The sequence below is a fragment of the Sturnira hondurensis genome, unplaced genomic scaffold (genome assembly GCF_014824575.4).
Source record: "Sturnira hondurensis isolate 20B ecotype Veracruz unplaced genomic scaffold, ASM1482457v3 Scaffold0011472, whole genome shotgun sequence".
NCBI classification, from domain to species: Eukaryota; Metazoa; Chordata; class Mammalia; order Chiroptera; family Phyllostomidae; genus Sturnira; species Sturnira hondurensis.
Window position 1 is genome coordinate 181154 of NW_028084103.1, and position 11673 is coordinate 192826.

The 11673-nt window shown below is 37.9% G+C and overlaps 1 pseudogene; it reads left to right on the top strand.

Moving 5' to 3' along the window:
* Positions 1 to 378: 378 nt before the first annotated feature.
* LOC118996684 (uncharacterized) lies at positions 379 to 446 on the top strand (annotated as a pseudogene).
* Positions 447 to 11673: the final 11227 nt, after the last annotated feature.

Sequence of the window (11673 nt, forward strand, 5' to 3'; positions counted from 1 at the left end):
GTTGTTGTCGGACTTCCATATAATTCAATTTTCTGTTCTTTGACTGTGTCTTTGTTCTCCAAACCTTTGTTGTATTCAAACTTGGTTGTGGGAGAAGGCACAGTGTTTCCACCTATGCCGCCATCTTGGCAGAAGTCCCGCAAGCCATTTTACCTATGATGAAATCTTGACCAGAGGCCTATGCTTTATGATTTCAAGGAAGATAAAAATGCAAATGAAATGCAAAAAAAGATCTGTGCAGTATATAGAGAAGATGCTGTGAATGATCAAATGTGTCAAAAGTAGTTTGTGAAGTTTTGTGCTGGAGATTTCTCACTGGATGATTCTCCATGGGTGGGTAGACCCGTTGAAGTTGATACTGATTAAATTGAGACATTAGTGCTTGCTTTGCCAGCACATATACTAAAATTGGAACAATGCAGAGAAGATTGGCATGGCTGCTGCACTGTCTTAAACCATTTCACCTTCCCCTTCCAAATGATCACAAAAAAGAGTAAGGGGAAGCTGTGAACAACAGGATACCTCCTGAAAGAGGAAACCCACCAACAAAGGAGCCACCAACAGATAACAACAGAAGAACGTAAAGGAGGGAGTAGAAACCACACTAACTCAACCCATGACCTATCTGGAAATAAAACTAAAAGGTGGAGAAATTACACAGAACAAACAACTGAACAAGAGCAGGAGAGAATCCTCAAAACCTTGTGCACACAGAATAACCAGCTTCAACACAATCTGCCACACCTGCTCAACAAAATACAAGGCATGGTGGGCACAGTGACCCTCAGGTAACCAACTGAAGGGAAGAACCCACAAAAGAAAGACCCAACAGCAATAAAAAACAAAGACATACAGGGGGCCAACATGAATGACAGTCTAAGACCAGCAAGCTCAGGAGGTCAAGGAGACTGCACCACTGAATCTCACAAACCATGAGTCTTCTATCATAGAAGTTCACACCATAAACCCAGGGAGCCAGAACAAATTAATTTATGAAGCAGAAGCCTACAAGAAGAGTCTCACAAACAATGGGAAGACAAAGAAACAATGCCCAAATGACAGGAAAGGAGGAAGCCTTGGAAAGAATGCTAAATGAAATACAGGCAAGTCAACTATCAGATATTGAGTTCAAAGCAATGGTTATCAGGAAGCTCAATGGGCTCCCAGAGAATTAACAATAACTACAGGGAAATTACAATGAACTCACTGCAAACTATATCAACATGAAAAAGGAAATACAAACCATCAACAAGGGCCAAGAGGAAATGAAGAATACAATTTCTGACTTAGAGAACACAGTAGAAAAAATCAAAAGCAGGCTTGATGAAGCAGAGCATTAGATCAGCAAGCTGGAGGACAAGGTAGAAAAAAACACCCATAATGAGCGAAAAAAGGAAAAGAGGCTTGGAAAGAATGAAGAGTGGTTAAGGCAAATGCAGGAAAACATGAAACATAATAATATCAGTATAATATAGATACCAGAATGAGAAGGAAAAGAGGAAGGGATAGAAAACCGGTTTGAAAAAGTAATGATGGAAAACATCTCTAATTTGATGAGAGAAAAAGTCATACAAGTCCAGGAAACACAGAGAGTCCCAATCAAGAAGAACCCAAAGAGGCCTACTTCAAGACACATCATAATGAAAATGCAAAATTCCAAGATAAAGACAGAATTTTAAAGGCAGCAAGGGAAAAATAGAAAGTAACATACAAGGGATCCCAAATAAGACTAGCAGCTGACTTCTCAATGGAATCACTCCAAGCCAGAAGAGAATGGCAAGAAATATTTTAAATAATGACAACCAGAGGCCTGCAACCAAGACTACTTTACCCAGCAAGGCTCTCAATCAAGATACAAGGCCAAATAAGGAACTTCCCAGATGAAAGAAGTCTAAAAGAATACACCTCCACAAAACCAGCTCTCCAAGAGATGCTAAAGGGACTGCTTTAAGGAAAGGAAGGAAAAGAGAGAAAAAAAACACAGCTATAAAAAAAATAGCAATGAACACGAACCTATCAATAATAACCTTAAACATAAATGGATTAAGTGCCCCAATCACAAGACACAGAATAGCAGAATGGATAAGAACATATAACCCACACATATGCTGCCTACAGGAGACCCACCTCAGAACAAAAGACAGACTGAAAGCGAAGATCTGGAAACAAATATTCCAAGCAAATGGACAGGAAAAAAAGCTGGGGTAGCGATACTCATATCAGACAAAATAGACTTCAAAAAAAAGGGCCATACCCTGGCTAGTATAGCTCAGTGGATTGAGCACAGGCCTGCGAACCACACGATCGTGGTTTGATTCCCAGTCAGGGCACATGTCTGGGTCGCAGGCCAGTTCCCAGCAGGGGACTCACGAGAGGCAACCATACATTGATACTTCTCTCCTCCTCTCCTTCCCTTCCCCTCTAAAGATAAATAAATAAAATCTTTTAAAAAGGGGAGGGGGCATAAAGAGAGACCCAGGAGGTCACTACATAATACTCAAAGGAAGAATCCATCAAGAACACATAAAAATTGTAAAAGTATATGCACCCACTGTAGGAGCACTTAATACATAAAGAAAATCTTGGAGGACTTCAAGAAAGATATTGACAGCAACACAATTATAGTAGGAGATTTTAACACCCCATGTCAATAATGGAAAGATCGTTCAAACAAAATATTAAGAAACATATTGTGACATTGAACAATGCCCTAGATGAAATGGACTTAAGTGATATATATAGAGAGCCTTTCATCCAAAACAAGCAAAATACACATTTCTTTCAAATGCACATGGAACATTTTCACAGATAGACCATATAATAGAACATAAAACAAGCCTCAACAAATTCAAGAAAATTGAAATCATACCAAGCATTTTCTCCAAATATGAGGGACTGTAACTAGAAATCAATCTCAAGGATAAAAACCCAAAACACTCAAACTCATGGAGATTGAATAGTATGCTATTAAACGATTAATGGGTCAAGAATGAAATTAGGGAAGAAATCAAAAAGTTTCTGGAAACAAATGAAAATGAACTCACAGAAACCCAAAACTAATGGGACACAGTGAAGGCAGTCTTGAGAGGGAAGTTCATAGTGATACAGGCCTACCTAAAAAGATAGAAATATTTGAAATAAACAACCTAACCCTATGCCTGCAAGAACTTGAGGAACAACAACAAAGACAGTGCAGAGCAAGTAGAAGACAGAAAATAACCAAGATCAGAGCAGAATTAAATGACACAGAGCCTGGAAGCACAACTCCAAGGATCAATGAATCCAGGAGCTGGTTCTTCGAAAAGATAGACAAAATTGACAAGGCTTTAAGCTGGCTCATCAAAAAAAATGAGAGAGGACCCAAATAAACACAATCAGAAATGAAAGAGGAGAGATTACACCTGATACCACAGAAATATAAAGGATTGTAAGAAATCACTAAGAAGAACTATATGCCAAAAAAATTGAAATGTAAGAGAAATGGACAAATCTCTAAAACAATATAATCTTCCAAAACTCAATAAAAAAGAAGCAAAAAGCCTGAACAGACCAAGAGCAGCTCATGAAATTGAAACAGTAGTCAAAAAGGTTCCAACACACAAAAGCCCTGGACCAGATGGTTTCACAGAATTCCATGAAGCATTTAAGAGAGAACTAACCCTCACCCTCCACAGATTATTTCAAAAAATTCAAAAACATGGAAGACTCCCAAACTATTTTTATGAAGCCAGCATCATCCTAATCCCAAAACCAAATAAAGGCATAACAAAGAAAGACAAGTTCAGACCAATATCGCTGATGAACATAGTTGCTGAAATCCTCCACAAAATATTGGCAAAAAAAACCTCAAAAAACCTCCACAAAAAAACCTCAAAAACCTACACAAAAAAACCTCTTCCAGCAATATGTTAAAGAGATCATATGTCATGATCAAGTGGGATTCATCCCAGGAATGCAAGGATGGTACAATATTCACAAATCAATAAACATAATACACCACATAAATAAATGAACAATAAAAATCATATGCTCATATCAATAGAGGCAGAAAAAGCATTTGATAAGGTACAGCACCCATTTATGATAAAAACACTCAGCAAAGTGGGAATAGAGGGAGCATTCCTCAAATAGTAAAGGCCATATAAAAGAGACCTATAGCGAACATCATATTCAATGAACAAAAACTTAGAGCTTTCCCACTGAAATCAGGAACAAGACAATGATGCCCACTTTCACCAATCCTATGCAATATATTACTGGAAGTCCTATCCACAGCAATCAAACAAGAAAAATAAATAAAAGGCATCCAAATGGAAAGGAGGAAGTAAAACTGTCATTGTTTGCAGATGACATGATAGTGTACATAGAAAACCCTATAGACTCCACCAAAAATCCACTTGACCTAATAAATGAATTTTGCAATACACTGGGATACAAAGTCAATTCTTAGAAATCAAAGGTATATTTGTACACCAACAATGAAACATCAGAAACAGAAATCAGGAAAAAATTTCCATTTGTTATAGCAAAAAAGAAAAATAAAATACCTAGGAATAACCCTAACCAAGGAGGTAAAAGACCTGTACTCAGAAAACTACACAATACTGAGGAAAGAAATTAAGGAAGCCCCAGACAAATGGAAGCATGTGCAATGCTCACAGATTGGAAGAAATAACATCATCATAGTTGCCATATGGCCCAAAGCGATTTATAGATTCAATGCAATTTCTATTAAAGTACCAATGACATATTTCACAGATGTAGAACAAATATTTCAGAAATTTATATGGAACCATAAACAACCCTGAATACCTGCAATAATTTTGAGAAAGAAGAACAAAGCAGGAGAGATCACAATACCTGATATCAAACTATGTTACAAGGCCACTGTAGTCAAAGCAGCCTGGTACTGGCATAAAGACAGGCACATAGACCAGTGGAACAGAGCAGAGAGCCCAGAAATAAACCCAAATCTTTTTGGTCAGTCAATTAATATTTGACAAAGGGGGAAGAATCATCAAATGGAGCAAAAATAGCCTCTTCAACAAATGGTGTTGGGAGATCTGGACAGCTACATGGAAAAAAATGAAACTCGACTACAGACTTACACCATACACAAAAATAAAATCACGGTGGAGAACAGACTTCAATATAAATCATGACATTACAAAAATCCTAGAGAAAAACAACAGGAAAATCTGACATTCCATGCAGCAACATCTTCGCTGATATGTCCCCTAAAGCAAGTGACAAAAAGGAAATTTTAAACAAATGGGACCTCATTGAATTAAAAAGCTTCTGCATGGCTAAAAAAAAAACAGCATTAAAATAAAATGAGAACCAAGTATATGGGAAGATATATTTGGCAATGATACCTCGGACAAGGGTTTGATCTCCAAAATATATAAACAACTCATATGACTCCATGCCAGAAAGATAAAAAACCCAATTAAAATATGGGCAAAAGACTTGAACAGACACTTCTCCAAGGAGGACATACGAAGGGCCCAGAGACATATGAAAATATGCTCAGCATCATTAGCCATCAGAAAAGTGCAAACTAAAAGCACAATGAGATACCACCTCACACCAGTCAGAATGACCATCATAAACAAATCAACAAACAAGTGTTGGAAAGGATGCTAAGAAAAGGGAACCCTAGTGTACTGTTGGTGGGACTGCAGACTGGTACAGCCACTGTTGAAAACAGTATGGAATTTCCTCGGAAAACTACAAATAGAACTGCCTTTGATTCAACAATTCCACTGCTGGGATTGTACCTTAAGAGCCCTGAAACAACAGTCCAAAAGAACCTATGCACCCCAATGTTCATAGCAGCACAATTTACAATAGCCAGTGCTGGAAGCAACCTAAGTGCCCACTAGTAAATGAATGTATAAAAAAACTGTGGTATATTTACATGATGGAATACTACACAACAGAAAGAAATAAGGGACTCCTGCCCTTTGAGACAGCATGAGTGAAACTGGAGAGCATTATGCTAAGTGAAATAAGCCAAGCGGAGACAGACAAATACCATATGATCTCACCCTTAATTGGAACCTAATCAACAAAAGAAAAAAGGAAACAAAATACAACCAGAGACATTGAAATTAAGAAGAATCTAACAATAGCCATAGGGGAGGGGGCAGGGGACAGTGGAGAGAAGGGTTTTCAGGAACTCCTATAAAGGACACAGGACAAAACCAAGGGGAAAGGTGGAAGCAAGGGAGGTAGATTTGGCTGAGGTGTAGGGGAGTGGTGGGGAGAAAATGCAGACAACAGTAATTGAACAAACGACAATAAAGTAATTTAACAAAATAAGATAAAACTACCAATTTGTACTTTAAAAATGTAATCTATATTGCATTTTTTCTGTTACTATTTAGTCTCTTCATACACCCCAACCCCCAGTAATCACCACACTTATCCATGTCCATGAGTCCTTTTTTGTTTTAGCTCAATCCCTCAACCTCCTCACTTCCCCCTTTATTAGTTGTCATCCTGCTCTCCATTTATGAGTCTGTAAATCTGTGAACCTTTTTCACCCAGCCCCTCAACCCTACTCCCTTCTGGCAACCATCAGTATGAATCTGCTTCTGTTTTGTTTGTTTATTTAGTTTATTATATTCCACATATAAGTAAAGTCATATGGTATTTGTTTCCTTTTGAGCTGTTTCACTGAGCATATTACCCTCTAGGTCCGTCCAGGCTGTCTCAAATAGTCAGATTTCTTTCATTTTTATGGCCCAGTAATATTCTATTGTCTACAAGGGGTGTCCAACATTTTGGCATCTCTGGGCCACACTGAGAAGATCATTTGTCTTGGGCCACACATTAATACATTGCAACACATAATCACAAAAAATTATAATGTTTTAAGTAAATTTATGATTTTGTGTTGGGCCACATTCATAGCCATCCTGAGCCATATGCATCCTGTGGACCTCAGGTTGAACACCCCTGGGCCATGTACCATCTTTATATCTTCATCTTTTAAAAAATATTTTATTTATTTTTAGAAAGAGGGAGAAAGAGAGGGAGAGAAACATTAATGTAAGACACAAATATCTATCAGTCACCTCTCATATGCATCCTGACAGGGGACCAAACCCACAACCAGGCATGTGCCCTGACTGGTATTTGCACTGGCAGCCTTTCACTGTGAGACAACACCCAACCAACTGAGTCATATTGACCAGGGCTATCCCTTCATCTTTTGACTGGAGCATTTAAACCATTTACATAAAAAATGATTATTGATAAATATGTTGCTATTGCCATTTTACTTTTTTCTTCTTTTTAAAATAGTTTTTCTCTGTTCCTTATTCTCTGGCTCTCTTCTCTTATATGCTTGTTGATGACTTTCTATAGTCTTGTGTTTGGATTCCTTTTTCTTTATTTCTTGTAACTCTCTTGTAGATTTTTGGTTTGTGGTTGTTGTGTGCTTTACATATGCCAAGAAAGCTATGTTTGTAGCAGTCTGTTTTGAGTTGACAATTGCTCGAGTTTGAACACATTTTAAAATCACTACTATTTTTACTCACCCTCTCCATGTTTATGTTTTTATCATTATTTTTATTTCCTTTGTGTGTGTTTATGTGTACCCCTTAATTTACTGTTGCAGTTACACACAGTCTTCCTACTTTTGTCTTTTAACCTTTGTACTGCATTTATACTTGGTTGATCATACTGCTTTTATGTGTTTGACTTTGTGAGAATTTTTCTTTGTAATATTCTCTTATTTTTAAAATTCTTTTTCTTCTTCTTAAAATTCCTTTAAACATTTCTTCTAATACTGATTTGGTGGTGATGAAATCTTTCAGCTTATTCCTGTCTGGGAAACTCTTTATCTCTCTTTCTATTCTATTCTATGTAATTTGTAGGTCTTATGCACAGTATTCAGAAACATGACATTGCAAATCCCCCTGTGCCTTGTCCCTCTGCCAGTCACTGGTTCTGGAAACTTCAACTCTTTCTATTGATTATTTCATTTTTCCATGCAGTGGAGGAAGAACAGGTACAGTCTCTTTCAAGCGCAGATGATATGAGTTCTTCCATGGCTCTTTGACAACAATTCCACAATATCTCCACCTCTAGGGCTCCATCTGGTTGACAAGTCTGAGAAGTTCAGGGCAGGCCAATAGTCTCCTTCAGTTCTAAATGATAGCTTTGCTAGCTACAGTAATCTTGATTGTAGGTCCTTGCTTTTCATTACTTTGAATATTTCATGCTAATCCCTTCTAGCTTGCAAAGTCTGTGTTGAAAAATTAGCTGATAGTCTTATGGGAAACTCCCTTGTAAGTAAGTGATTTTCTCTTGCTGCTTTTAAGATTCTCTCTTTGTCTTTAACCTTTGGCATTTCAATTACACTGTGCCTTGCTGTGGGCATCTTTGGATTCATCTTGTTTGGAACTCTGCACTTACTGGACTTGTATGTCTAACCACAGGTTAGAGAAATTTTCAGTCATTATTTCTTTAAATAAGTTTTCAATTTCTTGCTGTCTCTCTCTTCTTCTGGTACTGCTATGATGTGAGTTTTGTCATGCTGGATGTTTTCCTAGAGGTGCCTTAAACTATCCTCATTTATCTTTAGTTCTTTTTCCTCTTTTCCTGTTCTGATTGGTGTTTTTCACTACCCTGTAATCCAAGTTGATAATTCAATACTCTCCTTCATCTAATCTAATGTTGATTCCATTTTATTTATTCTTCATTTCAGTTATTGTATTAGTAATTTCTGACTGCTTCATTTTTATGATTCCTATATCTTTTTCACATTTTTATCTCTTTGTTAAAGTTCTCACTGATATCTTCTATTCTTTCCCTAAGTTCATTGAGTGTACTTACAACCAGTGTTTTGAACTCTGCATCTAGTATGTTGTTTGCCTCCATTTGTTTAATTATTTTCTGGAATTTTGATATGTTTTCCCATTTGGGACATGTTTATTTTTCTTCTTATTTTGGCTGCCTCCCTGTGTTTTTTTGTCTATATATTAGGTAGATCTGCTACACTTCTCCTAGCCTGTGGCTTAATGTAACAGGTGTCTTCTGGGGTCCAGCAGTGCAGTCTCCCTTGTCGCCTGAGCTGGGTGCTCCATGGATATCCCTTGTGTGGGTTGTGTGTTCCTTCCTATTATGGTTGAGCACATCAGCTATGAGAATTACCCTCAGGCTAACTGTCTGTGAGAAATGGCCATGACTACAGTGGACAAACTGCTGTGCAGGGGCTGACCCCATGGAGCAGGATTCACTTTAACAGTGCTCTGGTGTTTTCCCAGTCCACATTTAGGGTGTGTCATTTGTTGTGCAAATTGAATCCTGCTCTGGTGTGGTCTGAAGCTGGCCACAAGATGCGTTGGTTCTGGAGCCTCTTTGGAGGGGCTCCAGTGTAGGCCCAGGTCAGCGACTGCCTGTGCCCAGCCCAGGACCACCTAGTAGGAGCTACACAGTGATCTGAGATTTGTAACTCCCTGTGCTGGACTTGGAGGTGCTTTGAGGTGTTAATGCTGTGTACCAAGGCTGGCTGCCACTAGTGCTTGGCTCGGGATTACTTAGCAAGAGGTCCAGGGCACACCAAGGCCAATGGCTGCTCACTTGGGATTTGTCGACTTTTGAGAGATTGTAGGAAAATTGGCAGTATGGACCCAGGTCAGTGGCTTGTAGGGATTACCCTCTGTTACTGTGATTTACTATTTCAATTCATCTTGTTGTTTTCCCCAAATAAGTTATTACTATGGTCCTTTCATACAGTCAGCATTTGTTTCTATGTATATTTACTTTTTAAAATGTTTATTGAATTTTTAACTTATTTCAGTGACATTGGTTAATAAAATTATATAGGTTTCAAGTGTAGGCTTCTACACTACATCATCTGTATATGGTATTGTGTGTTCACGATCCAAAGTCAAGCCTTGTTTGAGTACCATTTATCCCCCTTTACCCTCTTCTACTTCTAAACACACCCCTTTCCCTCTGGTGATCACCATATTGTTGTCTGTGCGTGAGGTTTTCTTGTTTAATCCCTTAACCTTTTTCACCTAGCCCCCAAACCCCTTCCTCTCTGACAGCTGTCAATTTGTTCTTTATGTATATGAGCCTGTTTCTACTTTGTTCATGTATTTTGTTCATTGGATTTCACCAAATAAGTGAAATCATATAGCATTTGTCTTTCTCTGACTGGCTTATTTCAATTACATATGTTTACGTTCTGATTACAAATATCATTTAACATTATAGAAAATTCAAATATTGCAAATTACTTAACACAGAATGGATCCCCAATAACCTCCAGTTGTGGGGGGATTATTATCCACCATCCACATTTGGTAGTCTGCTCTAAGAACTAGAAGTCAGCTTCTCAGTGAGAGTAAGGGCAGTGTTGCCATGAAGAAGCATAAAAGAATAGGCTTCAGCACAGCCCTGCTCTGATTGGTTGTTTCTGGAGGAAGAATTCATACAAACCTGAGTGGAAATTGCTCCCTCTGGTTTTGTTCCCACAACCAGGGTCTGGAAGATGTGTTCTTAAGAACATACAGGAGGTAAAATCCTGAAACTAGAAAGGAAATGGGACCCTTTACCATTTTCCCTAACCTCACCCCCCTCCCAGTTCCAACGTACAAGTGCATGTGAACAAACATTCCATTTTCATCCTAAACTTTTTAGGACTTGACTCCTCTCTCTAGAGTGAATTGAATGGTGCCCCTTGATAAGGAGTGTTTCTGAGAAAGAATGTTTGGTATGAATCCAGCCATAGCCCAGAAAATATTCCTGAAATCACTAACATTTAAATAATCTCACAAAGGACCTAAGAGCATTTAAAAGCTTGGATCATGATTAAGAGTGTACAACAATAAAGAAAAAAGAGTGTAAGCTCTGGAGCCTTAGTGCCTAAGATTGAATCTTGGCTCTGACATTAGCCGTGAACTTTAGCAGTTCACTTCATTTTTCTACATCTTTGAATCTTCATCTGCAAAATGTGGGATAGTATCAGTACCTATCTCATAAGGGGTGCTCTTAGGATTGAATGAAATAATGCATATAAAGCACAATGCTAGACATATAGTAAATGCTCATTAATATTAGCTATTATATAATTGTCCTACAGTACCTCACAGTCTTTATATGTGCCTATAGTCTTCAAAGCATTTGTGGGACAAATGAAATTGACAAATAATACATTTATATCATCAATTTTCAAACTTTTTCATCTCATGGCACATATAAACTAATTTATAAAATTCTGCAGCACCACAAATACATACATTTTTTGCTAATCTGACAAAATAGATATAATTTTGATTCATTCACACTGGATGGCTATTGTTGTGTGTGCTGTTGTCATTTTTTTTATTTGACAGCCTAAGAGAAAAGAGGTCAGGGCCCCTGACTAAATAGTCAGGTATTGCATGTTTTAAAAATTCTTGTGGAGGCACACCTCTTGAAAATTGTTGGTTTATATGATACATTTATTTACCATGTCCACTTGCCCATACTTAGCCAACCAAATTTCCAATATGAGAAAAGTTGTTGTTACAATTGCCTGTCTCCTTTTCCCCAACCTGTGGATCTGCCTGCCTCTTCCAAGACTGATTTATAGGCCCAATTTCTGCCTTCTCTCCCACTCAGTCAGACTTGCTCCTATGTGAGTACTCTGCATTGCTTTTAAGATTTCAG